The sequence below is a fragment of the Neopsephotus bourkii genome, unplaced genomic scaffold (genome assembly GCF_033783945.1).
Source record: "Neopsephotus bourkii isolate Nb327-2 ecotype Australia unplaced genomic scaffold, CSIRO-AGI_Nbou_v1 NB_962, whole genome shotgun sequence".
NCBI lineage: Eukaryota > Metazoa > Chordata > Aves > Psittaciformes > Psittacidae > Neopsephotus > Neopsephotus bourkii.
In genome coordinates, this window is record NW_026901456.1 from 8,887,440 (window position 1) to 8,914,144 (window position 26,705).

Here is a 26,705-nt window from a genome sequence, read left to right on the forward strand (position 1 = left end):
GATAGCTACTTACGGGGAGTAAGTGCTGTAAACCTTAATATTTTTGTTAGTAGTGGTGATCAAGACTTTTATTATGTATTAAATAGTTTCTGAGCAAAGTAGTTTCTGATTGCTTTCTTTCTTCCCTATTCATGACCCACACTGTCATATCCAATTTAATGAAATAGCATGCCTCTACTATGGTGAAGGCAAAACTGTTAGGGTAGTGATTGGTATGGTGAGAGTTTATTTTTTGATTCCTTGGTTTCCCACTGTCCTTTAACACAGTACTTCCAAACTAATGAATGCATTGGAACACACTGTGGTAACTTTGTAATAAATTTGATGTTCTGAAGAGACAAAACACCTCCAGAGGTTTCCAGCTTTGGAAAACTATTTGTCCTGTGAAGAGCAAAATCATTCCCTAGCAAAAATTACTTCTGTCTCAGTGCTTTCTAACCCTCTGTAACTCACTAAAACACTCAGATTTATGTGTAAGTCCTCTTGATTTCAAGATTCCCATGTGTGCTGAATGAAGCTGCTTTATTATTATCATCAATCATCATCATTGATCATCATCCATGAAGAGCATTTTGGACTTTGCGAAAAGGACCATAGTTGCAGAACCACCTTAGAAATAGTGCTGTGGAATGTTTAGTGTGGATACTAAGGGAAAGTCCAGCCTCTGAAAACCAGTCACATCAATGGTGCGAAGTTGGGTATGATTCAAGGAGTCTCTGAATGTTGTTCTTGGTGTCTGAATGCCTATCAGAAATCTAAAGTGAAGCAAACTACTTGGTCAGTAAGCAGTCAGGCTTTAGTACGACTTCTAGTATGCAGGTGCCTGTAAAGGATCTGTATGCATTCAGCTGTTTAGTATTTGGGGTAAGTATTTCATGTTGTAGGAGGAAAAGCATTCAATGAAAGGAGAAAAGGGTGTGGGAGGGTTAAGTGTATATTCCTTTTCTGTTGGTTTTGTGGGGATTTTTTGTTTGGTGGGTTTTTGTTTTTTTTTGTTTTGGGGGGGGGGGTTCCATGTCCAGAAGAGAGACACGAGCATAGTTGGCTGTTTTTAAGAATCAAACAATAGGCAGAGCTTTAAGTCTAGTAATTAAGAGTTCCCTCCACCTCAGTAGCTCGTGCCCATCTTTGTAGTAACTAGCATTTCAAGTCATGATCCAGGTTATTGCACTGCCGAAAGCAAACATCCTTTCCTTTGGAAGGCATCAAGTGCTGGTTGCAGTTGTAGTTAATGCATTTAATTTCAGGAAGTGTTAACAGCGTGCTTGGTTTTATCTGTTTGTCTAAAAATCAGCCAGTGCTTTGTATATGGGTGAAAATATATTCTGTTCACCAGTATGTACACTGAAAAGCAAAACCTCTTTCAACAGCATGTTATAATAATGGAATGGCTAAATACTACTATAATTCATGTTTTCTAAATAGTTCAAATTGTGTTTGAGGATCGTAAGCAAATGCTGCTTTATGATGTGAGAAATCCCTGGCTATGTTTGCAGGGGTGGATGTAGCTTGGGTAGGAGGCAGCAGAGCCTACAGTGCTGTGGTTGGGGCTGGGCAGTGGGGCAGGACACTGGACTGAAAAGCCAAGCCTGGCAGCTGGGAAAATGCCTCCTGAGAAATCATTACCATTCCTTCTGACTGTAAAAAGCACTCCAAAAGAGAAACCTGCTCATACTGACTTGTGCTCATTGGTAAAATTAGTCGAAGGCTGTGACAGTATTTCTCAGTGCCAGGGTTGGCCACAGAGATCCAGAGTGCATTTCTATGTTTGCTTTGCCTGTGCACTTTACCCTGATTATGTGGCTTTTCCAAATGGTATTTATATTTTAAGCAACATGAGATTGCAGCTGGACCTTTGAAAGAGGTGAGTGGTGGTGTGCACATAAGGGTCAGTATATACTTGCCGTTCTTCTCCAGACATGCTCTGCATATCTCTGGAGGCCCAGGTGGGCTGGGATTTAATATTTTAAGGTGATGATTGTGCTGGGGGGGCAATGTTGAAGCTGGGAATTCATAAAAGAAAAGCTGTAATGCCCTTAGATGTGTCTTCTGAAGTGTGTGTGAGGTCTTAATCCATTTACCATGGAATGTGCTATACTTGGGTTATTTTGTCAATGTTGAATTCTATTTTCCATATGCCAGTAAACATTGTGACCTTTACTTATTGTTTTATGGGTTCTATATTCTTCAAACAGCAATCCTTTTTGTAAAATCTCTCATCCACTTAGGAAAAGTTGTCTTTATGTGTGAATTCCTGTTCCCTGTGAGGATAATGAGACAGTTTTTGCCTCCCATGATATGTGAAAATAGATGAATGTGATAATGTGGAAAGGCATCTCAGTTTTTTTTAATTAAACTTAGTTTCTTAGTACGGTAGGAAATGCTCTACTGTTGCGTTTCAGCCTTTTGTGGCATCTAGGAAATGAGAATGAGAGAAAACATAACCCTATGTTTAGGCTGACAATGAGGTGTGAAAACAGGCTTCTGACATGTAGGTGCCATTGACTTTCTTGGAAGGTGAAGGCAGACAGTCTGACTGCAGGACCCAGATCTGTCACTTAGAAATAAAAAGTCTGGTTTCTCAGGATTTGACTGTTAATTTCTTTCTTTTTCCTTTGCCCTTCCTTGTGTTTAGGAAAACTTGTACAGAGGAAAAAAACAAAACAAAACTGGATTATTTGTTCAGTGGTAGTTTCATACAGTCAAATGTTGTGGGTTTTTTCCCTTTTAAAATTTTAAAAATCATGCTGTGAAATGAATCTGAAAAGCAGTAGGTAGATTAAAAAGGAATACTCTTTAACATGAGTAATGGAGCTCCCAGGAGCAGAGCGACTGGAAGCTGGGTGAAGCACACTCATGAGAAGGAATAAATCTATGACTGCTGTTTAACACTTAGAAGCCTTTCTGTGGGGGGTGTGAGGACACTACCAGCTGTCTGCAGTGTTCAGGAAGAATTACTCTCCTTTCTTTGAGTCATTCTGGAGTCATTCAGCTGTATCTATACATTAGCAAGTTTTTTTCTGCTTCCTTCTGAAACCTCCAGAGCGAATACTGCTTGGGACCACATAATGCAGTGTGGGGATCACTGAGCTGATCCACAGTGGTATTACACAAGTTGTAAAAAGACTATTGGGATTGATTGGCGGGGTGGGACAGACCTGTCTTTGAATGTCTGTGTGTTTACTGTGGGTTTTTTTTTTGTCTTTGTTTTTTGTGTTTTGTTTTTTAAATTTCCAGTGGAAGAAGCCGTGTGGATGAAACATAAATGTAGGTGGAAGCAAAAGGGGACGTACCAACCCCGCTGTTTTCCCCAAGACTTTCAGGAGGCTTATTTTCCCAGAGTTTGAGTTTTGCCCATGACTCTTTATGTACTTGTATGATGCTGTGTGTTTTTTCTGCTTGCAATAGTGCTCAGTTGCAGAAAGTGTAAGCTTTTGTGCAGTGTTTATCCACTTAGAAGTTTCTCTGTGTGTGTGTGTGTGTTTTGTTGAATGTGTTTTTAGAGCAAAGACAGGAGTGAACTTGGATCTGATGAGGGAATTGATCCATCCCCCCCACAGCAAATTACCATCCCATGCCTAGCAGAGGTGAGAGAAGCCTGTGGTGCTGCCCTAAATAAACTTTCTTGCTGTGTTCAGAGAAGCTGATTACTTTCATTGATAGAGCTGTAAGTGAGACAAACCAGCCTACTTTAAAAACTCGATGGCTAACAAATCAGTCAGTATGTTTTGAGCTGTCCTTTAGTTTGCCGCCTCAGCTACTCTTAACTGTAAAGATGTGAACCATTATATGGAAAACCCTTTTAATCTGGTTATTGTTATTCAATCCTGTAGTTGTTTAAAGCCAACAGAAAGAGCCGAGCTAGGTAGTCCTTTCCTTCCTGTGCTTTTGTGTATCTATACCTGCTGTCTTGGTGTCTCCTTTCCTTTTGCATAGATCACAATGCCTGCACACATCTGATCCCCCATAGAACTGGTATCCAGGTAAAGTTTCGCTGCTGTACCTTGTCATGGACCTTGAAACAAGTAGTAAATGAACACAGCTGTATTGATCAAGGCAGCATGCAGGAATACAGTGACTTTAAAGAGCATCTGCTTCCATATTTCACTTGGACAGGGGATCACTAAGTGTAAGGATTTGTCACCTAGAAGAAGGCTGTCTGTGAGCATGACTGGGGGCATGTTTTAGCTGTAGCATTTTTCTGGCTTACTGTCATGTGGCACTGTGTACTGCCTACACAATGTGAGAACAGAGTACTGCATAGCAAGCTGGACCTGGGTTTTGTGGTGCAGGGAATTTTGCACTTGAAAGACTCACACTTGAAATACTCAGTGACCTGAGGAAATAAAAAAAGATCTTTTCCCTTATGGCCTCTCCTTCCCCCCTCTCTAGCCCCAGTCTCCTGTTCAGAATTGGTTTTTCTTGTTCTGTTTCTTTTCTTCCTGCCATGCATCTTCAATTAAAAGAAATGAAATCGTTATGTACATCCTTTGTCTTTCTAAGTGCTTTTATTCATTCTACTTCATTATCAGTATGATTTGTTTCACTCTATGTCTTTTTCTGTACTTTCTCTTCTTTTCCTCCTCTGTTTTCATTCCCCAACCCCTTCATACACCTACCCCTTGGCTTTTTAGGCCATGAGACAAAGGTTGAGGGTGTAGGAATTATATCAGGATTAAGCGTGTATCTCATAAATATGTATGCAAACTGTAACTTGCCTCCATGAAAAACTTCCAGGCTTGATTTAGAAAACAATCAGTCAGAAGACTATCCTGCCCCTTGGTAAGTTGTTGCAGTGGCTGGCGATCTTTGCTGAAATATGTGGCTTGTGACCTGAATTTTTTGTTTCATTCAGAAGCTGGTGGCTTCTGTTTAGCAGGCTTTGGTTCCAGCAGCTGAGGCATAATCTGCTGTAAAACTTGTTTCCATGTAGGGACTTAGACTGTGATCAAGTGTATGGTGTTCTGTTATTTGTTTGTGTTTTTTTGTTCATTTGTTTTAATTTTTTCCTGAAACTTGAAGCAACTTCTCCTTGTTGAATCTCCTGCTGAAGGCTTGTTTTCTGGTGGTTGAAGTTTGTTTGTGAAGCTCTGCCATGCACACTTATCAGTCTGTAAACATAATCCTTGAACTACTGAAGGCAGAACTAGACATAGTGATGTGAGATGCATGACAACCCCGTCTCCTGTTTGTATGGGCTACAGCAAGGCCCTGGGTTGTGTTTTTTTTTACATTTTCTCTCCTTTTCCATCCTGCTTCCTGACCTCCACCCTGCATCTTCATCATTTTTGTACACTCTTTGTTTCTTCTCTTGCCTTTCCCATGGAATTTCCTTCACCTGCTCTGATTCCCCTTGCTCAAGGACTGTCTCAGCTTCTGATAATGTGCGATTTTCCTCTTCATCATTTCACTGAATCACAGGATGGTTTGGTTTGGAGGGGACCCTAAAGATCATCTAGTTCCAACCTGCTGCCTTAGGCGGGGACATCTTCCACTAGACCAGGCTGCTCCAAGCCCCATCCAACATGGCTTTGAACACTGCCAGGGGTGGGACAGCCGCAGCTTCTCTGGGCAACCTGTGCAGTGATGAGGACCCCCCAGGACCTAATTTGTGTACGTTTTGGATAAAGGAACTGACTGTTTTAAAAGCCACTGAGCCAACATTGGGAAGACTCTTACGATAGTTCTACTCTTCAGGCTGGCTTTGGAGGAAGCAATGACCCCAAGTCGTGAGGCTCACCAGGCTCAGGAGTGAGTTGTGTACGTAGTGCTCTCCCTTTGTTTTCAGTGGCTCAGTACCTCTTTGCTTTTCCAAGTGCCTGTCAAGGCTTCTGTGAGAAAACTAGCCCTTTTGGTCACCTGGAAGAAAAATCGACAGGGCTTATACACAGGACTCTGTATTACTAAAATCTGTATAGGTAGGCAGAATGTAATAGTTTTATTTGTAGTACGACAGTAAGGCCTCAATTGCTTTAAGCTTTGTAACTTGCAGGGACTGAAACAAGTCTTGAAGGCTGTTGATTTCTCAGTTCTCAAAGGTAACACTGACAGGTAATTGAGGAGAGTGAGTGCATTTTTTCCAGCCTTCAATTTGACAGTCATACCAAGCCTGTTCTGAAGAAAACCACTGCTTGCTTTGGAAAGGTCATTCATGTATTCAAATAAAAGCACGCAGGAACAGAAGACTCTTTCAGAGCAGGTGTCCAGAGATGCAACAGAAGATAACTTCTTGTCTTTTGTCATACCTGTCACCATGGAAATCTGGTGAAGGAGTCTCCAGTTGCCAGCAGGAGAAAGAAGAAAGAAGTTACAGTGAGCAGTGAATAAGAGGCCCACTGGGAGCATCATCTTTCACACGGACTGGAAGCTCTTTTATGCCATGTGGAAAAAGAACAAATAAGTAAACCTTTCGTATGCCGCTGAGCGGACACATGTGAAACATTAGGAAAAATTAAAAGGTCAGGATACTTGCGGTTCTTGCTGAAGTTAGATCTTTATCTCTGTGCTGCAGAATCGCAAGCAGCATTTCTTTACTTTTCAAAGGAGAGGGTCAGTCAATCTGGCATAGGAATACAAAACCCACTTTTGTTCCTCAAAGTCTAAAAATTGCTTGGTGGAATAGATAGTATTGTGTGAAAAGCCCGTGAAGCATATGGACATTTGAGGCTGTAAGTTTTCATTACGTGGTTCTTTGCCTTTGCATGGAGTGTACAACAGTCCTGGAGGTAGGCTGTTATTTGTCACTGAAAATGTTGCAGTTAGGGAGTCCGTAGTAGTCCAGTAGTAAACTAGTGTTTGCTTGAACAAAAATATGAAATGCAGTTTTGTTCCATAATATTTCTCTGCCCCATTGAGGCAGCTTAATAAAGCTCCTTTAATAAAGGTCTCCAAAGCTAAAGCTAGCTTTTGCTTTTGATTACTGGTCTAATTTAACTGATCCATGACTCAGCTGGAGTGCGGTAGGATGATGCCAATCAAATCTTTGTAACTGAAAAAAAGCCATTTAAAGAACAGTGCTTATTTGTCAGACTTCCTCTTACAGGTAGGAGTACCTGGGAGCTTTATCTTGAGAAAAGTTCAAGTTGCGCAGGGTAATTTTTAGTACAGATGGTAGAATTTCATATGAAGTACTGATAATATGTTTAGATAAAGATTGTTCCATATAAGTACTCCTGTGCAGACATGTATTTGCATGAAGTTTTCCATAAAAGTGAAATAATCCAGAACATGTCCACCCAATGGCTTTGACCTACCTCTCTCTTATCAGCAAGCTTGCATGGCAGCTTGATTTTGTGAGATTAGCAAGACGTGGGCTCTTTACTTACCTGTTGTTTGGTCTCTGGTGTTCACTTCTCCAGTGTGTCATAAGAAGGTTTTCTAAGGACGTAGGCTTCTGCGAGTGCAAGCTCAAATACCAGTTCCTGCAGTTCTTCTATCCTTTGGAGTTTCCATCTTTGTTTCCTGACAGACAGCAAGGCAGGCCCATTGCTTCGTAGCTCAGTCCTTTTGCATATGGAAATGACCATGGCCTGTTTGGGGGAGATCTTCGTGTGGGACAAAGCTGGCTCCTGATGGAGCACAGCCTCTGTGTGCTGAAGCTCAGCTTGGCAGTGCTGGTGCTGGTCCAGGGGAGCTCTGCACAGGAACTTACAGATGTGATAGTCCATGGCTGCCTGGCTCTCTGCATAGCTGTCACTGCCTTGGAGATTATTCATGTACCACTGCTCCTGATTTGTTGCTTCCCAGTGCAGTGTCTACTTTTGATGGAAAGAGCTCCTTGGCAGTATGCTGAAGTGCATTAATACAGCAGTGGTTCCAAGAGTGTCTTAGGGCCACTGATAAAACCATTAGTCTAGGGCCTTTCCTTTCCCAACCAATCTTTCTGATGCGTCAGTACAGAACTGGTGCTAAACTTTTTGGAAATTTGCTAACCAGCAGAGTCCCATGATGTCAGGATCCTTAAACTCATTCCAGCATCTTTGTCAATGAGAACTGTAGAAAGACTTTTCCTATGGTTGCTCTGGTCAGTGGGTTGCTTGCCATTCCCCTGATTCAGTGTTCCCCAAGCAGTGTTTTTTAAGGCGGATGGCAGTCTGGAGGATGGTAGGGAGAGTGTTCATGGCAAGGCTTGGTGCTGCAGTCTTGAAGGCTGCTCTACAGGTGCTTGAACTGCTCTGTGAGGAGAATGAGAAGGGGGAAAGGTGGAAGCGTCTTTAGCAGAAATGGTGCAGTAACCTCTGCAGTACGCTGAAGAGGCAAGAGAACTGCTTCTGAAAATTGCAGCAAGTCCATTGTACTCCATGGTGGCCCTACCTGGGGCTTTGCACTTCTATTTTATTCTGAAGACTTTTACAGGTTTTTATAAAACAAGTTTATAGAAAACACTTGAAGTCCATTTTGCATTTAGTGTTACGAAAGGTTACAGAGTGAAGTTAACAGTGCAGACTGTAAGCCAGTGGACCTCAAGTTGCTGCAAAAACTATTCTCAAACTAGTATGGGTTTTCTGAAATAAAGATGTAGATCTGTCACAGACTCATCGCTTTTGGATACACGTGATTGATACTATCCTTGAAAGGACAGTATTGATACAGGTTTCCCCTGATGTCTGCCATGTGGTAGAGGATGTTTTCTGTCTTGCTGTTACTTCCATGTACAGTAGCAGAAGCCTTGGGTTTTGCTGTTTCAGCGTTTTGGAGTTGGAAATCCTGTGGATTTCCAAAGGGAATGTACTTGTTTTTACGTGCTGTAGGATATGCTTGGCTGGGGATGATGATTTTGGCCAAGAACACTGCACCAAAATGTTTTCCACATGACAGACTTCTCCTGCATCAAACTCAGCAGCTGTTTCCTCCTATTGCTGTCTTCTGCAGTACTGTCCTCTGCCAATTCTCTCTTCTCTCTGTAAGGAGAATGCACACTGGTGAGCTGATTCATCCCAGTGATTAGCTGTGCTCAAATTAGTCCTTTCCTCAGGCTTTAGAGTATTGTCCAACCATGAGCAGAAATGGATGGTACTAAGGTACTTATGTACAGCTCTAGTCAGGATTTATCCTTTGCATTTCTGAGGGTCCTGTTATCCCATTTGGAGCGATTTCTGTCCCCTTTTGCAGGCAGCTGCCAAATCCACTTAGTCTGTTCCATACATTGACCTTTTTGATTCCTTTTGCCCCTGTCCCTCAATTTGTCTCTTCCCTGTTGTCTGCTATGCAGACCCTTAGAAGAGAAACGAGCTGCCTGATAAAGAGGTTTTGTTGGGTTTGGTGGTTTTTTTTCCTTTTGTTCAGGAGATGTTTCTTCCCTCTTTGGGAAGGACCACCAGAAGGTGTACATCTAGGTGGTGATAATGTGACTGTGTGTGAGATCTGGTATCTCTTGGATTTCAGTGGCTGAGAAATGCTTTTTGTTGGGAGGATAGGTCAGCACTTCTAGTTTAGGAGCTGGCAAAGCACAGACAGAACAAGAAATTACTGAAAAAAATATTTCAGTCTCTAGAAATAATGGTAAAGATTCGGGGTTTCTTCACCTCCCTCTTAGTTAAAATATTTCTCCTCACGTCCCTCAGTTTTAGAGAGCCCTTATAATCACCTGGTGTCACAGTAAGCCTGGATGAGAGGAAATATTCCCTCCATCTCTCAATATCTCCTTTATGGAGGATATAGGTACCTGTTCAGAATTGTGAAGTATGGGAAAGGTCAAGGCAGCGGACATCTTCCATGCATGTTTGCAGCGGAGCCCTTGGCCGGGAGGCTGGTGAGGGTTCATGGCAAGCTGGAAAGGGGTCATGTTTGGGAAGTAGTGGATGCATCAGTAAAGCACTTGGTGGTGTTACTTGCTGGAGTGCTCTGACTTCTGTGGAGCCAGAGAGGGGAATTCTGTAGAAACAGTCCACAAAATCATTCTAAGGACCACAGCCCTTGTTATCCACTCTTGTTAGCTGTTGGCTTGCCCCCTGACTTGTTTTGGACCAGACTTGGCCTTTCTTTTAGCAGCATTGGGCTAGCTGTAGACTAGTGCCTCAGCTATCAGTGGCTGCGTTACCTGGCAGGTTGCATGCCAAAATGAGAGTCCTACCTTGCCTTAAACTCTTCATGTGAATTGGTACAAAATTGGTACAAAATCCACCAAAGAAGAAGTAGGCTTCTATAGTAATTTGCCCAGGGACCATTTGGCTCCTGAGGGGCTAATTATTACTAGCTCTGTGTTTGATGACTTCTGGGGTTCTGAATGTCATGTTTGGAGGAGGAAAGGGAGAAATACACCCATGTGAAATGTTCGGACTCAGGATATTGCTCAAACTAGAAATCAAAGGACTATATGGTATGCTTTTCTGTCCTTATCAGTTGTTCAATTAAACATGCTGCTCCCTGTTTTTTCTAGTAGACAACAAAGGCACATATTTAAGGAAAGGATGATTGAAAAGGCACCTGTCCATCAGATACCTGAAGCAGAAGTTTGTTAAGACAAACAAACCCCCTAAACAGCAGAACTGTACTGCAGTATGGCATGTAATACTCATAATGCTTTTTAGCAGAAGTTGTCTCTTCCCTGCAGTGCTGGTGCTGGTCTTTGGCTGGGATTTTGGAGCTGCTTTGTCTGGATTCTTCTCAATTAGGGAGAGAATCTTTTTGCCAGAGGAGTCATGGCTAGCCATGTCTGTGTTAACTGCATGTGCAGGGCAGTCGGAGCAGGCCAGGAGATCACACTTCAGTTTTACTTGCTTTGTCTACTTACTGTTCTTCGAATTTGAGTGAGCCTGCTCCCTAGACCAGCCGTCCTCCCTGTGTTTGTGCTGCAGAGTGCGTTGAAGGAAAGCTGTCCCACTAACCTCTGCTCTTTGGACTGTTGCTTCAGGAAGTGTAAAATTGTCCTGTTCCCTGTTTCGCAAGGAAGATGCCAGCATGTCATTGCCCTGTCAGCAGTGTCTGTGTAAGCTTCTTGTGGAAACAAAACAATTTCTCTTCCTGCTCATCTAAGTGACCTTTGTAACCTGCTGCCTGAATCCCCTCTTGGCTCTTGAGATCAGTGCTGGAGACGGGTGTTTTTCGCTGTCAGCTGCTCCAGGAACACACCCAAAAGACCAGACTCTCACCCTCCAACACATCCTTTGTTTGGGAAAGAAGAATGTTCTCTGAAGTTTTGCAGCTACTTTTTCTCTGGTGCTGGTGGAGAAGATTGGTGCAGTAGGATGCCATAGGATGATGACACCAACATATGTGGTGCGGTCAACATGATGGAGGGAAGGGGTGCCATCCAGAGGGACCTTGGCGTGCTAGAGAGGTGACTACCAACCTCATGAAGTTCAACAAGGACAAGTGTAAGGTCTTGCACCTGGGTCGTGGCAATCTCGGACACAGCTACAGGTTGGGTAGAAAAGTGATTCAGAGCAGCCCTGCAGAGAAGGGCTTGGGGGGTGTTGATCAATAAGAATCTTAACATGAGCTGGCTTCAGTGTGCACTTGCAGCCCAGAAAACCAACCGTATCCTGGTGCATGACCAGCAGGTCAAAGGAGGTGATCCTGCTCCTCTGCTCTTGCGAGACCTCACTTGGAGTATTGTGTGCAGTTCTGGTGTCCTCAACATAAAAAGGACATGGAACTGTTGGAACAAGTCCAGAGGAGGGCCATGAGGATGATCAGTGCTGGAGCACCTCCCATATGAAGACAGGCTGAGAAAGCTGGGGCTGTTCAGCCTGGAGAAGTGAGAAGGCCAAAGATGGACTCTTCATTAGGGCCTGTAGTGATATAGGACAAGGGGTAATGGCTTCAAACTTAAACAGGGGAGATTTAGATTAGACATATGGAAGAAATTCTTTAAAATGAGGGTGGTGAGGCACTGGAGCAGGTTGCCCTGAGAAGCTGTGGCTGCCCCGTCTGCGTCAGTGTTCAAAGCCAGGTTGGACAGAGCCTTGGGTGACATGGTTTAGCGTGAGGTGTCCCTGCCCATGGCAGGGGGTTGGAACTATATGATCTTAAGGCCCTTTCCAACCTGAAACATTCTATGATTTTATGATTCTATGCCATTGCTCTCTAGGCATGAAATGACCAGCAGTGTGCACAAAGGTTTTGTGTGGGATGAGGCACAGTCCAGGACTTCTGCTGTCAGAGGGAGCAGCATCTCTGCTGTCACCAAATTAAATTTTAGCAGCGCAGACCTTGGACAAAAGAGTGACTGTCATCTGTAAAGTCTCAGGACCCTCAGTTCCCACCACTAGTGGTGAGCTGATGTGGAGTGAGCAAGTCTGATCTTGGTGTAGTTGTCATCAAGGTTTCCAAGGTCATCTTCCTAACCTTTTACCTCCATGTAGTGGAGCTATCAGCAAGATAACCTGGATGTTTGCCTTCTGTGGATCCCCAGGCAGTGTGAGCAGTATTGATTCCAGCCTGGTTTGTGACCCAGCACCCCTGTTAAATAAACAGTAGGGGCAGCCCTTTGTTAGTCCTGCTGTTTACAGATCACAGTAAGGAATTTCCAGGACATGGCCTTGTATCTTTCTTTACTGAGGTAGAACAGGCTGCCTGGTTCTGCCTGCACAAAAGGTGGGACATAAATTAATTCAGTACCCTGCAAGTCACACAGGTGGCTGCTGTGGACACTGAGGATGTGGGTGAACCTTTTCTGAGGCTGTAATTTCAGTTTCCCGTATCAGCTTCAAAATGTTGGACCACTTCATATTACACAGAGGAAACCCACCGTGATCAGTGGCTGGGAGCAGACAGAGTGGAATGAAACAATATGCCATGACTTATTATTGTGTGAAAACGTCTGTGCTGAATAAAAAGAGATTCCCAATGGACTCTGGATCTGCTTGACCTGCCCTCCCCATGTTTGCATCTCTGTTCCTGGTGGCACTCAAATCCACCATCACTTTTTTGTCCTTTTTAATTAGTCTTTTTGTTAGGCTTCCAACCCTTTGGGCGCCTACTACAGAAACTTTCGGATAAGATGCCTGGGGTTGCTGAATAAGGGCTGTCTTTTGAGATCTCCTCTATGTGAGAGGACCTTAAAGAGGAGAGAAAAACAAACTGTAAGAGGAAGGCAGAGAAGCACAGGGGAGCAGTGCAAAAGGGAGAACCAGAAAAAGGAAAAGGAAGGAAAAGGGCTTCCTCAAAGATGTGGATCTTTTGGTTGTTGTTTTTTTTTGCTGGTCAGCACTGAAGGGAGCACCAGTTGAGAGTATCTCGTGGCCTTTGAGGGCATCCGTTGGTAACTGTTGTGACTGCTTTATGCCATACAACAGACCTCCTGGATCAAGGGGTCACTTAGACTCATGTGCTTTGGGGTTGTGCCCCTACACTGGGGAAGGAGGTCACAATAGTCAGGGCCTTTGTGGGCTGAGTTATCAGAATACGCTTTATGCACGTGTGTGCTTGGTTAGCAGGACTGAGCAGGGCTTTTGTACAGGGCACAGAGTGGAGGGATGCTATCTAGTCTAGCTGCTTGCTGTGAGCAACAGTAATCTGCCCTTGTGGAGTTGCCTTTAAATCCATGACAGCCTTCCCAGTCAGACTGCTGATTTGGCTCTCTGCAGACCTAGGATCAATGCGCTGTAATTCGGCCTCAAGATTTGTGCATACATCCTTCTTCCCTAGCAACAGCTACAGAAAAGCAATGAACCTAACTAGGTTGGAATTAGAGGTGTTAAACGCAGGAAGTTGCTGATATTGTTCATGTGTGAATGAACAAAAGGAAGGGTCCATTCCCTGAACATCAGTGTTCCCTCATAGGAGCTACCTGCAGAGTCTGGGAACAGCAAGCATAGCGACCTTGTCTTAAGAGTATATGCTATACGATGACCCTGTCCCCAGCACAAGCATATCCTGTGGTAGTAGGGGGTAGGGTTGATGAGGTGACTAAAGATCTGTTTGAAGGCATCTGTTGCAAGGCTTGCCTGCCATGTTGCTCGCATGTTCTGTGGTCTTTAAGAAGGCAGCCTTCGTCCCCTTGATCTTTGTGATGCCAACCACCAGTCCTTTTGCACTTGCAAGTAAATGGTCTTTCTTCTTGGCCGGTTATCCTCCTGTTGCTGCTAGAGAAACCTTCTTCCCTTTTCAGCATTGTTTGATGATTGGTGGTATGTCCACGTGGCTCCAGCTGCCACTGTGCTTCTGTGAGCATGAAGGGGATTGATTTTTTGCCATGGGAAGGGACATTTTGAAGAAGTACAATACAAAATAAAGCTGAAGGTAGTAGTGGCATTCAGCAATGTTGAGGAAAGCAGCACAAAGCAGGACAGGTATTGGGGAAAGAGGAATGGCACAGGAGCAAGAGAGGCCTCAGCACAAGGTAAAGGGTTTGCAGAGAACTGGGAACTAACTGGTGGTTAACATCAGACACAAAAGTACTTTATGTAACAAAAGTGCAAAGGGTGCTACTTAGTCCTTTGTTTAGCATGAGGTACTCCAAGTATTGCATAAATTCGTGTCAGTTGAGTCTCCTAATGCTTGGGACATGCTGAAGAGCTTTGCAGAGATGCAGTCTGCCCATTGCTTTGGGTGCTTGTGTGTTTAGAGCGATATTCTTAAATAGATTTTCCGATATGATTTCATCCAAAGGGAAACTGGCTTTTACACACCAAACCCGTCTTCTGATCCATGTTACAGAAGCAATAGGGTATTCCCTTCAAAAGTAGACTGGTACTGTGGGTTAATGTGCTATTTTAGATCAACTGGGCCTGTATCTTCCCTGGTGACTTTGATGCTGGCTGTGGCTATGGCTCGGTGTCCCTTGCCGCTTTTTCTAGCATATTATGATAGGGCAGGTGCTGGAGATCTTGTTGATATCTTAATTTCTCTGAAAGAAACTATTTTTGCAGCTCATGTGCCCATGATCACAGAAATACTGTCCTGAGAGTGACCCCCTCAGTTGTTTGAATGTGTCCTTGTGAGTTTTGTTTTCCTGGCTCATGTTAAGGAGCCAGCTTGTATCTGCAGGATGTCTGCATGGATCTGCTCAGAGAAGCACATCAGACAGCTCTAGTGCTGAGGAGGATATGTGAGCAACGCGCATGTGTCTGTAATTACAAATGGGTTATACCTAGCTGCATATTGGCTTATCAGCACACAGGTTATATATGGTCAATTTGACACCCAGGTACTAACACAAGCCATAAACCAGCCTAATTCGGGTATTGAGTAATGTAACAGAAGGGAAGATTGCCAGACACAAAACTGGTTTCATTCACAGTGCAGTTTCTGGACAAACTTTTACTGACATGCTTATTCTGGAATTTAATCCATTTTAAAAGGGGGATTATCTAATTCACAAAAGGTAGATAAATGGTCTAACAAAGAATTGTCATGTGAACTCAATGGCTTTTAAACTAGGATATGAGAATAAATTTGATATTCTGTCACTTCTTTGACAGATGCACTTCTTTTAAGCAAACCCGAACTTGATTTTGGTTAGTGTATGCATTTTCTATTATGTTTTTCATAATCAGAGAGGATATACAGCATTTGATTTCTCTCTAAGGTTTTGGATGCTTCTGTTGTCTTGCTTTGGGGTAGTTTACAATGATAAAGAAACTATTGTTTGGTAGTAGAGGAGGAGCTGGCAACAGTGAAAGAATTTCCTCTTTTTTGTGAATTTAATGTGACAAAGAGGAGAGGATTCTTGAGTTCAAACTAGCTATTTCCTTGTCTTTAATTTTCTACTGAAGACTGAAATGAAATCACAGCTGCATGGGAAACATTTCAATCAGTAGGGACAAAAGTATTTCAGAACTGGATAGAAGAGATAGGTGGGTTTCTTCAGTTGAAAGCCACCTAGCAGCTTGTTTTAAAATTGTGTAAGATTGACCTGAAGTCTTGCTGATTTCCACAGTGCAATGGTGATGCAGTGCAAGGCCTTCAAAGGGTCAGTATGTGATTGAGGTAATTGAGGCACATAGATTTTTAGCTTGGAAAGCCTATAATTTTTTTTTAAATCCTTACTTCCACCTTGTGGCAAGTTGCAGACTTGGGTGATTTGCACTGTATGAAAGTAGTAGTAACCCACTCACCATTCACCTGATATCAATGTGTGCACTGAGATGTTTGTGGTGTAGTTTTGTATTATGGAGTCCCTCAACTATCTGTTATTTACCCTGTGATTAGAGGTGTCAGTGTAGGTAATTGGAAAAATACTTGGAGTGTATGGCTGAGTGATGAGTAGTCTTGTAGTAGGGAATACCTGGAAGGAAGACAGTCCTTCCAAGTCAGAGGAGATGTTTCAAGTTTATATACAGAGATATGCCCCTACCCCAACTTTTGCTGTTTTGATGAGTATGTTAAGAGGTCGAGCTTAACACAAAATCTAAAATAACTGGGGGTAAATAACAGGTATCTTTCTAGAGCGGGAAACTGAAATAGCTTCAGAATACAATCCCAGTTTTGTGGATATAAACCCTGTCTTAAACTGCTTTATTTTCTCTTTAGTTTTTAATGAAAGTTTATGACAATTAGGAGAAACTTCCTTGATGCAGTTCTGCTTTTCTTGTCTGTCAGACCTATCCCCACACAAATAACCTACACTTTTGATAAGCTGTATCCTGTCCTTGAAAATAAATCTTCAGATGATTTCCGTAAGATCAGGGGCATGAGGTTGTTGGGGTAGAATAAATATGTTAGCAGTTATAGGGCCTGAGTCTTCAGGGCAAGGAGGTGATGGTTATTAGGAAAGAGAATAAGGAAGAGATAAGTAGTTTCTTCTTGCCTGAGGGGTTTGTGTGGCCTGAGCTGCTGCTATGGCTGCTGACTTAAGTTTTTGTTGGGGTATGGTGTATCCTGCAGTTGGGGTGATGGGTTTGCTTTGTTTTTAAGAGCTAGCCTACAAGGCGTCTTGAGGGGGTTTGGGGGGCTAGCCTATTAGAAATACTTAAAGGTGGCAGGTTTTAAGTATGAGTCTGAAATGTTGCATTTAAGCAGAATGATAAAAAGATGATGCTGAGGAGTTTACTTTCTGGGTTGGTTGGTTTTTGGTTTTTTTTTTAAGCACCTCTTTGAAACTGAGGAAATATTCTTCAGCGTACATGCGTAACCCTTAGGTTTGTATGGTTGAATGGGTGGCATGATGTACTTGTTGCGGTGCTCATGGAGCTAGGACTCATAAGGCAGACTTTCCAGTAGAACATATTTTCTGGTAATGCTTCCTCAGAGATCATGCTGCTTATTTTTTTTTAGATATAAAGGAATAAATATAGCACAACTCAGGTGCTAAAAATAACCACTTGCATGACATCTACATTTTTTTCTTTAAAAGAGACCTTTGGATATTTATCAAGATGCTTCATATCATCTCAGAATCATTTTGGCTGCAATCATTTTGAGAGAGAGGCAAGTCAGCTGATCTTAGAAAATAGCTTATCTTGCTTTAAGAGTGCAGTGTGGGAATAGAGCAGATGCCGAGGAAGAGACTTGATGTGGATAATGGAATGAGAAGTTGCTTTAATTACTGCAGCTGTAGAAGCTGGGCATTTACAATCTCAGCGATTAGAAGACTGCTCAGCTCTTGTCTTTATGGGGAAAAAAAAGATATGAAATACCTCAGTCAAAACCTAAGATATATAATGAATCTCACTGAAAAGATGGTCCTTTGATAGGAAAGCTGCTTGTGCTGAATGGCTTCAGTTACAGTCCAGGATATAGTAATTCTGGCATCCTTTCAAGTGTGAGATGAGTGAATGAATAATCTCCCAAATGTCTCTGATCATAGAAGATGATATTTTCATAGCAGGAGAATAATTTACTTGAAAAGGATTTTGAAGTAATTCTCAAATCGCAGATGATCTGCTGTGGACACAATTCCCTGTACATAGTTGGCCACTTGGTTACATTCCAAATAGTCCTTTGAGATCTGTGATGTGAGGATGAACTGCGGAATCAGTTAGACTACTGCTTCAGTGCTCTGTCATGCAGAACTTCACAATTTATTAATTCAGTGCCGCACTCCTTTATTTACATTTATGCACACCTTAGAGTATCAAGAAACATTAAATGAGCCTAAACAAGCGTGTGATACCTGCAGTCTGGTGCTGTCAGAAGTGGGTTGTGTAATGCAGGGGGAAGAAAGGGTCAGGATTCTTGGTATCTCACAGGTTGTGCAGCTAGTTTATGACAGTTGGATTGTTCCTGCAGACTGTTCCTGCAGCCCACCAAGCATTTGAGGGCCATGACTGCATTTCCCCACTCAGCTATAGCCTGCCCTTTTCCACCGATGAGACGGGAGCACATTGCTTTGCCTGCCCAGTGGTGTTGCTGCAGCGGCTTCTCCCTTTGAACTTAATAACGGTCAGATGTAAATTGCAGTTTAGACACAAAAATAGCTGGCACCTGCTGCAGTCCTGCTGGGCTGGCATGACCCAGAGTGGTCTGGTGAGGTTTTCTCTGCTTTGGTACATGTGGAACAGCCTCGGGGAGGAGTGTGAATAGCCCCTTGGCAGGATTGTTGGCTGGACTCCTGCAAAATTAATAAAACTCTTGTGCTGTATTACCCTTTGATCACAAGTATCTTTTGTCTCAGTCTGTGCCCTTCTATCTGACTTGTTTTTTTTTCTCTGCTTTTGACCTCTAACATAGCAATTTCCTCTCTTGCTGTGTTCAACCAAGACCAAGTTAGGACAGTGTAAAGATACTGCATCTTCTTAGGAATTACATCGTTATTTTAGATTAGAACTAGCTCAAGCTTCATCAGGCTTCTGGAAATCTGTTATTCATGTATATTTCTGATTAAAAAATGCTGTTAAGGTGGTATTAAACTTTTCTTGAAGAAAGTTCAAAGTTTCAGTGCACAGGTGCTCCTGGAGAAGATAAACCAGGCCTTTCTGCCTCGGCTGTTAGCTCTGTTGAAGATTGTATTTTATTTCTATTATTTTACTGTTAGCCACTGTACCTTTGAAAGGAGTATGCATATCTAGGGTATGACTATGCGTATTTATGGGTGTTTGTTTTGAGATCCTGCAGAGCTGATGCATCCAAAATTATCGCCTCATTCACTGTGAAATGATTTCACCAGTAACAGTATAGGTGAATTTAACGGTTCTTTCCTTGTTTGCATTACTCAGCTATGACAGCAAACGTAGCTAGTTTCACTGTTGTCTGTTCAGATTTTATCTGCAGCTGTTCAGAATTTTAAAGCTTTCTTTAAAAGGCTTTTACTTTCTTAATGCAGAATGCTGAGGGGTTTGGGCAGGAAGTAAACTTAATTAGTTCAAGTTCTTTATGATACTTTATTTCTAAGTTGCTATTCATGTTCATTAAAGTTCCTAACTAGATTGCTGGATCTTTTTAATTTCATTTGTATTTGAATTATGAATAGTGAATAAACAGGAATGTGTGTAGTTAGTTTAGTCTAACCAGGGGCAGTAAGTTAACTAGTGAGGAGGATTCCTCAGCTACAAATAGCTGCCACACGTTTCTGCCCAGTGCTAGCAAGTGGCTGTCTCCTGGGATTTGCTGTTGACACTACTGACAGCAGTAGGAGCTTTGCAAACAGTTTGGAAGCTTGAAGGATATCCAGCATCAAGGCAAAGCATGTAGTAGACAACAGTGAGGCACATGAGGGACAGCGTTGGAGAATATTTTTAGCCAAGCCTGTTTGCTCATGATCCTGTTGGCAGTCTCATGCTGAAAAAGGCTCAATGTGGATAGGGAAGCGGTGTGGAGGGAAGTGGGGGAGCTCAGGGGGAAGACATAGGTCTGATGTGCTGGACACATACAGGTTGCAGGGAATTTTAATCCTAATGTGACTTAACACTTCACCTACAAGTTTTCGTTTTGGAACTTTGCAAATTCAAGACTGGTAAAGGAAAGGTATTTCTGCCAAAGACTTGCTGCAGTTCTCAAATCCCATGAGGTAACTCCTTCCAATTAACTTTATCTGTGAATTCCTAGGGAAATTATTAATTTGAAGTAACTGGAAAGCCTGCTTGTGGAAGATCAGACCATGACAATTAATGATCAATTGTCTCTCATTAGTGGGTGACTAAGAAGAATTGTGTTTGGGGATTATTTTTCATCGCCCCTGACTGAAGGCTGTTTAAAAACCTACAGCTCTAAAAACTATCAATGTATTGTACACCAAAGAAAACGACAGAGCAATAGGAAAAAAGCTCATGAAGCCCCAGCTGTGCAGCGGAGGCTTCCCCAGAGTGCAGTTCAGGGACCCTCAGCCCCAGGGTTTGGAGCTTAGCACAAGGTGGCAGAGGGCCACTGTAGTGAAAGGAGTGTGCCTTTATGAAGGTCAGCCAGAGGATATCAGTGGAGGGTGTTTGCAGCTGTTTTGCCTCTTGTAAGATTTGAAAAGTGAAGGAAGGAGGGAAATGAGGAAATTAAGCTTATCCCTTACCCTGCAGATTATTCCTGTGTATGTTTTCCACACTAACTCCACAGCAGGTCTCTCTATAGTATTGTGGTGCTAGATACAGCAGCTGGCTATCCTTATTTTGGTGAAGGCAGTCGTTTATGTAGCTCTGTGGTAGGCAGAACTGTGTGCTGTTATTGCCATAAACATTTTATAGTGGGCATATTCTAAGCAAAAGAATATTACAGTGTTTAAAAGAAAAGAAATATCCTTGGGATTACTCTGAACATGGCAGGCTTACATTATATATTGTGGTAGGAACAAAACAGGTTTATAAGTAATAGCCATTTAGAAAAATAATTTAGGCCCTTTTTTCAGAGCCTGCTCCTTCCCAGAAGCCAATTTATGCAATTTTTTATAAAGCACATTTAGGGCTTATTCACAGTTCAAATTTCATTAACAAACCCAAGTGAAACCCAAGCATTCTTAAACACGAAGAAATACAGAACCCTTGCCTGAGCCTACTCAACTTCCCTTCTTACTCATTTATGCTGGGATTTTTTATTTAGGCATTTAATCAGGGATAAGTCATGGCAAAAGCTTAGAGATAACTGCTGTCTAAGAAATTGCAGATAAATTAGTAATTTTCTTGGGTATAAACCTGTCTGGACTGTAACCAGGGTAACATATCCCAGGACAGTGCCGGCTTGGTTCAAAGATGTTCTGCCCTAGTTGTTTAGGGCAGCTCTGGCTTTCACAGTTTATGTCATTTTAACTGGCCATGGTTTCCTTTTCTATATGTCACATTTGAAGCTAGAAGTGAGATGAAAGCTTTCCGACTAAGCACCATAGTGCTACACAGACACCTGAATTAACTTGCTGAGGTCTTACCCTTTTTCTGGTCTCAAGTATGAGAAGAATTATAGTGTCTTTAACCAAGAATAATTCAGTCTCCTTAACTAGGATCAGGATTGTCTAGCAGATCTTGCTGCAGTGATCTCAGAATTTGATTGCTCCTTCAGATGTTAGCAACCACTGGCACCACAGAAAGGGCCATGTGCAGGAGCTTCAGCCCCTGCAGTACACGGCTGGTAAATTCTGGTGGACTTTGCTGTTTTTACTTAAAAACAAAATAAAAATAGAGAGTCATGGCAAGAACCCACCTTCATCAGGGGTATAAACCAACACACTGAGTTCTGAATTAAGGCAGCTAAGGTGCAGGCTATGAAGATGTTCCAGCTATGAAGCAGTGGTCCTTAGCAGAAGGCTGGGATGGACAAGAGGGTTCAGTAATGTTTTAGGCTGCCACAACTGAACCTGATGGAGGATGTTTATCCTTCAGAGCCCTGGCTCCGCAGAAGGCTATGTATAGGGTTAGGTGTAACTGGTCTTCTGCTGGTGCTCAAGCTCTCTTCTGATAAATAAACAGAAAATTTTACAGAGTCATGAGGCCACAGGTACATTCTTTCTCTTCATTCTTGCTTATTTGCTCCCCACCTTACAGAGGGAAGCTCAAAACTGAAGGGTTTGGTTGCAAAAGTGCTTTGTTCCTGCAGAAGCCTTGAAAAGGGAGAGACTGACTGTCATTGGTCCATCTAGATCAGCAGTCTGGCTTACAATGGATGTCTTACAAAAGGATTTGCAGTCAACACAATGACTTGTATTTCCTCTCTCATATCCTCCTAATTTTCATTTCGTTAATAATTCCAATTCCTCTCTTTTCAGTCTACTTGTGCCACCTTTAATAGCCACAACAAGAAGGTTCGCACTTCAGGCATGCATTATGTGGGGAAATGCTTCTGATTGTTTGTTGTATACTCTTTATAATTTATTGACAATCTTCTAGTTTTTCCTGCTATGAGTGTAGACTTATTTTTCTCAGTCAATCATTTCCAATTATCATTAGGGAAGCATTTAGTTTTTAGGGTCTCTAAGAGACGATGGCCACAGTAGTTGGGTGGTTGTAGGAAGTAATTTCCTGAAGCTGTTATATTAATATCTCTTTGATTACATAAAACATTGACAGAGGTTTATAACAAAATCGGTTTTCCATCTAAGGAGCAAGTTAGCTTGTGATTAAAAATACATTATCAAACTTTTTCCCCGAGTGCCATTCCTTTATCAACATTGGGATATTATAATATGCAAGATGGTCTTTACAGAATGGACTGAGCTGTGGTTCAAGGAAATAATCAGAAGATTCAAAGATACTGATATTTTCTCTGATGAGGAAGAAAACTGGCCAGATGGTTTCATTAATTTTAATAAATTATTTAAAAAGGGGGGGGGGGTAGAGAGAGGAGAAAAAAAAAAGAATGAACTGTTCCCCTTGTGAGATGATGCTGAAGGCAGAGTTGTATGTATCCACTTCTGAGTCTTGTGTGTCCTAAATGTTGGAGCACTGAGAATATTTTCAAAGCTATGCTATCAAAGTAGCTAATGGAAACTTGGGTTTGAAGGTTATCATATTGAGTTCAATGCAAGGCACTATGCAAGAGAGAAACTGCTTAAGTGTTCAAGTGTGTGCATATGCATTTATATTTAATTGACTTTTTTAATGGAAAAATATGTCTGTATTTAAATGTGACTCCTTTATCCTCAGCGTACTGCCTAAATCTGTTTGTTCAGTCTTAGAAGACATAAGAAAGCAGTTTGATACAATTTGAAGTTTCCAGTTCATGTTTATAAATGTATTTGCATGTGTGTATATATATATATATATATGTGAGGAAGATGAGGATCTTAAATGGAAAGATCTTTCTCTTTAGGGCTCAAGTACCTTTTATGCAGGCACCGGTGCAAAACCAGTGTCAGATCAAAACTTGCTCTCTTGCGTAACACTGCTGTGCTTCAGTATTGATCTAGAATTTCTTCTACCAGTTGTAGTCTTTCTGGAAACTTTGGTCTTACTTTTATCAGTTTTAGTAAAATGTTACAGGCAGTGAAAAGGGAGACATCCTTTTGATAGTTCATAAAGGCAGTATTCCAGAATCCCTTCAAGACCAGTGAAAGTTCTTGTTCCAGGGAGCAGCTCGGTTTAAGTGATACAATTTATTGAACGTTGGCATGCTCTCTTGCATCTGTTCTACAGACCTCTTTCTTGTGGGAAGTGAGATGAGATACTGTTCATGGCTTGCTGATCTTTTGTAATGGACGGGTTTTGTTGCCATAGTTGTATGTGAGGATTTTAATGTAAACAAAATGGCTAACATTATTATTTTAAATTAGGAGATACATATTTGCCTTTTAGGTATACAAGAATGTTATGGTAACTATTTACACTTTCCTCTATAACTTACCTTCCATCCCTTGCTCTTTAACTCACAGACCTGCCTCCACCAACAGTGAGAACTGAACCAGCTGCTTTTGGTGATAGCTCAACAGACCCTTCAATGAATGTTTAGATGGGACAGCTACAGAAATGGTGGGAACTATAGGAAATGGGTAATATGTCATAATGTCTTTTTCATAACAAGGGCCTCCTTAAGCATGTAGGTTTATTGTTACCAAAAGCCTATCCCAGAGCCTTGTTGTTCTGATAGTCTCCGGCCTAAACTTACTTCTGGCCAGTTGATACCTGTTTGTTCTGGTAACAGCAACCTTTTTTTTTTGGCTTAAATGGTTTATTTCCCTTCCTAGCAGTTAACTTTGCTGTCTTACAGTGAGCAGTTACATCCCCTATAAATCCCCCTGCATCCCTCTGCTGAGTGTGCCCATCACTGTGCATGCTGTCAGCACTGAAAATTCTTCTTCAGCCTCCTGTGTGACTAATGCCTCATTTTTGAACATGGGCAGCCTCTCTTGCACAGCATTCCAGATGGGATTTTAGGAGTACTTCTTATGTACTTCCCTGTACTTCCTTGTCTCCGTTGGAAAGGTTTCTGTGAATACATCCCAGGGTTGCATGTGTGCTTTTCACAGCTGCATCTCGGCAGTAACACACAACTACTTTGTGCTAGGATGGGCTACTGCATCCAGGCCCTTCTGCTCCAGGCACTGGTTAGCCTCCCTCTACCTGGGCCTTGTTTATTTTATATATGTGATTGTGCATTGTATGTTAGTGACTTTCATCCCACTCTTACAGCTCCAGTCTTGAAGGCTGTGGTGCCTGTTGTATAATGACTCAGTACACCCTTATGTTCAAATTGCTTCCCAGCTTTGCCATCAGCTGCCATAATTACTTTTTTTCTATGCAACCCATTAAGCGGTGAAAAATGAAGCAGAAGGCAGATCATTTGGTTTTGTTTAGTGTTTTCATTAGGGACATCCAAGATGTCTACAGTTTTTCCTTCCTGTGTTGTCTGCCATGGTTTCTTTTGGGCAGGATCTTTGCTGCTATGAGTTCCTCTACTAATTTCCAACTTCACATTTTCAGTGTAATACTACATGGAAAAGTATTAAATAATGCTTGTTGAAAAGCCAGGTAACCAAGACTTACTTACATTTATTTTGAGTAAACTCCCTGAAGCAAATGTGTTGTGTCCTGATCTCTTTGTAGCTTCATGTCTTTATTTTTTTTGTCAGTCTTTGATGAAATTTTATGCACTTCAGATGAGTTCTGTAGCCTTTATTCTATACTAAATCAAACTGGCTCATAAAAATACTGGCACTAAATTCTTGAAATGAATCTGCGTCTTCCACATTTATAGAGGTAGTTCTGTATTTGAATGCAGTTGACTTTTGAGTGTTGAGCAGTTGCATGTGTTTGGTTTTGCTGGACAATTTTGAAGACAAAGAGTTGCAGAAAGTGGTGTGTGTTTTTGAAATGCTTCCCAGTCATCTGTTTTCCTTCTCTCTAATGGCAGCAGTGGAAGATGACACCCTTTGTTCCAAAAACCAGCAAATGTGTTTGGACATAAAACTGGCCTTGGGCAGTGTGCCAGCCCAGATGGAGTGGCTGCCAGTGTTGCCATTAACTGTATACAGACCTAAGGCTGAACTAGATGGATAGCTAAATAGCTAGCTGGATAACTAACTAGCATTTCCTAGCATGGTTTGGTTTCAACAACGTGTTTACACAAATTTGTCTGAAGTAGATTGGAATTGAGCGGTTTTGGAATGGTATGATAATCAGGGTAAATATGTACAGTATAAACATACCTAGTCTTTTTTTCTATTCCTCTAATAGCACTGTCACAGATGTGTTTAAGTGAATGACTCAGTACTTGTTACATCCCATGGCAGACACCTGCTGGGCATCCTAACAGACACATACATTTTCCTGTAGACCTGCTTGGCATCCTAATAAGCACATGCATTTTCCTGTAGACCTGCTTGGCATCCTAATAGGCATGTACATTTTCCTGTAGACCTTACATCGTGGTTATAATAAGTTGTAAATTAAGTGATTTGTGTGAGAAAAGCATTTTTTTTTTTTGTTCTTATGGCTTTAAACTTTACTGAAGGTAGTGGTGGATTAAAGAAATGCTTTATTAGCTTTTGTGATATGTTTGACTTGTTGAGCAGATGTTTAAAGACTTTTTCTTCAGGTTTTTTTATTTTTACAGATAAACAGGTTTGCAGTCTGGTAAATCAGAGTTTCTTTGGGGGAGTTCTTTTTTTGAAGTTTGGTTTGTAGATTTCATGGCATAAGGCTTGTGAAATTAGATAACGTGCTTTAAACAAGCCACCTCTGGGTAAAGTACATCTCTAATTACTGACACTAAATTATGTGGAGATAGAGATTGTGTCTGAAGTAAATCTCCAGTTCAGCAATCTAAAATTAAATAATGATTATCTTAATTGCTTCAGGATCATTAAAAAATGCTCTTAATATAAGGATTAATTGTGTGTGTTGAGAGTGAATAATTGCTTCTGCTTCATTTTCAATAGCTTATATGGAGGCAAGGTTTGTAGGTAAAAGAAATACCTTTTGTTATGCTGATTAGTAAAGCTAGGAAAAGTAGGCTAGTTCTTGAGTATGCAAGCTCTTTCTTCTGAATAGAAGCTGCAATTTTACTGCTAAATATAAGTTGAGAACACTTGTTTTTAATTTCATAGGTATGTGCCAGTTAGACCCTCTAAAAGCAGTAGTGGTTGGTACCTGTGGAGCAGAGTGTAGTATTAGTACATGGGAAGGGCGGTTAAACAGTGTGGGTTTTTTTTCCCCAAAGAAAAGAGAGAAATGGGTAATTTTAATAAGAATTTCAGTTATTGATTTTGATCTGGGTTAGCAGCTGCATGTTGCTTGCATTGTGGTTTGCTTCTAAACAAAATACTTTTACCTTCATTCATTCAATAATGTCTTTTTTGCTTATAGGCAAATGAGAAAGCAAATATCTTGAAACATAAACAGTAGTACTTCCCCGGAGGGAGGAGATGGGGATTCTTCTGTTGCTCTGAGTGTTGCCAGGTGCCAGAAGTGGTCCCCAGTGGTGGTGGTAAGAAAGAAATCTTCCCCCACATTTCTGTATTTGTGTTTTGTCTG

General features: G+C 41.8%; 1 protein-coding gene across 2 annotated transcripts in view; it reads left to right on the top strand.

Moving 5' to 3' along the window:
- AGPAT3 (1-acylglycerol-3-phosphate O-acyltransferase 3) overlaps positions 1-26,705 on the top strand; it is a 95,830-nt gene that overhangs the window by 15,302 nt on the left and 53,823 nt on the right. Inside the window, exon 1 of one of the 2 annotated variants that reach the window (XM_061359272.1) lies at positions 19,673-19,831. The exons of the other annotated variant lie outside the window; for it this stretch is intronic. The gene's annotated coding sequence lies outside the window, so the exon portion shown is untranslated. Of the gene's footprint in view, positions 1-19,672; positions 19,832-26,705 lie in introns of those variants that run through there. 2 annotated transcript variants of the gene reach the window in all.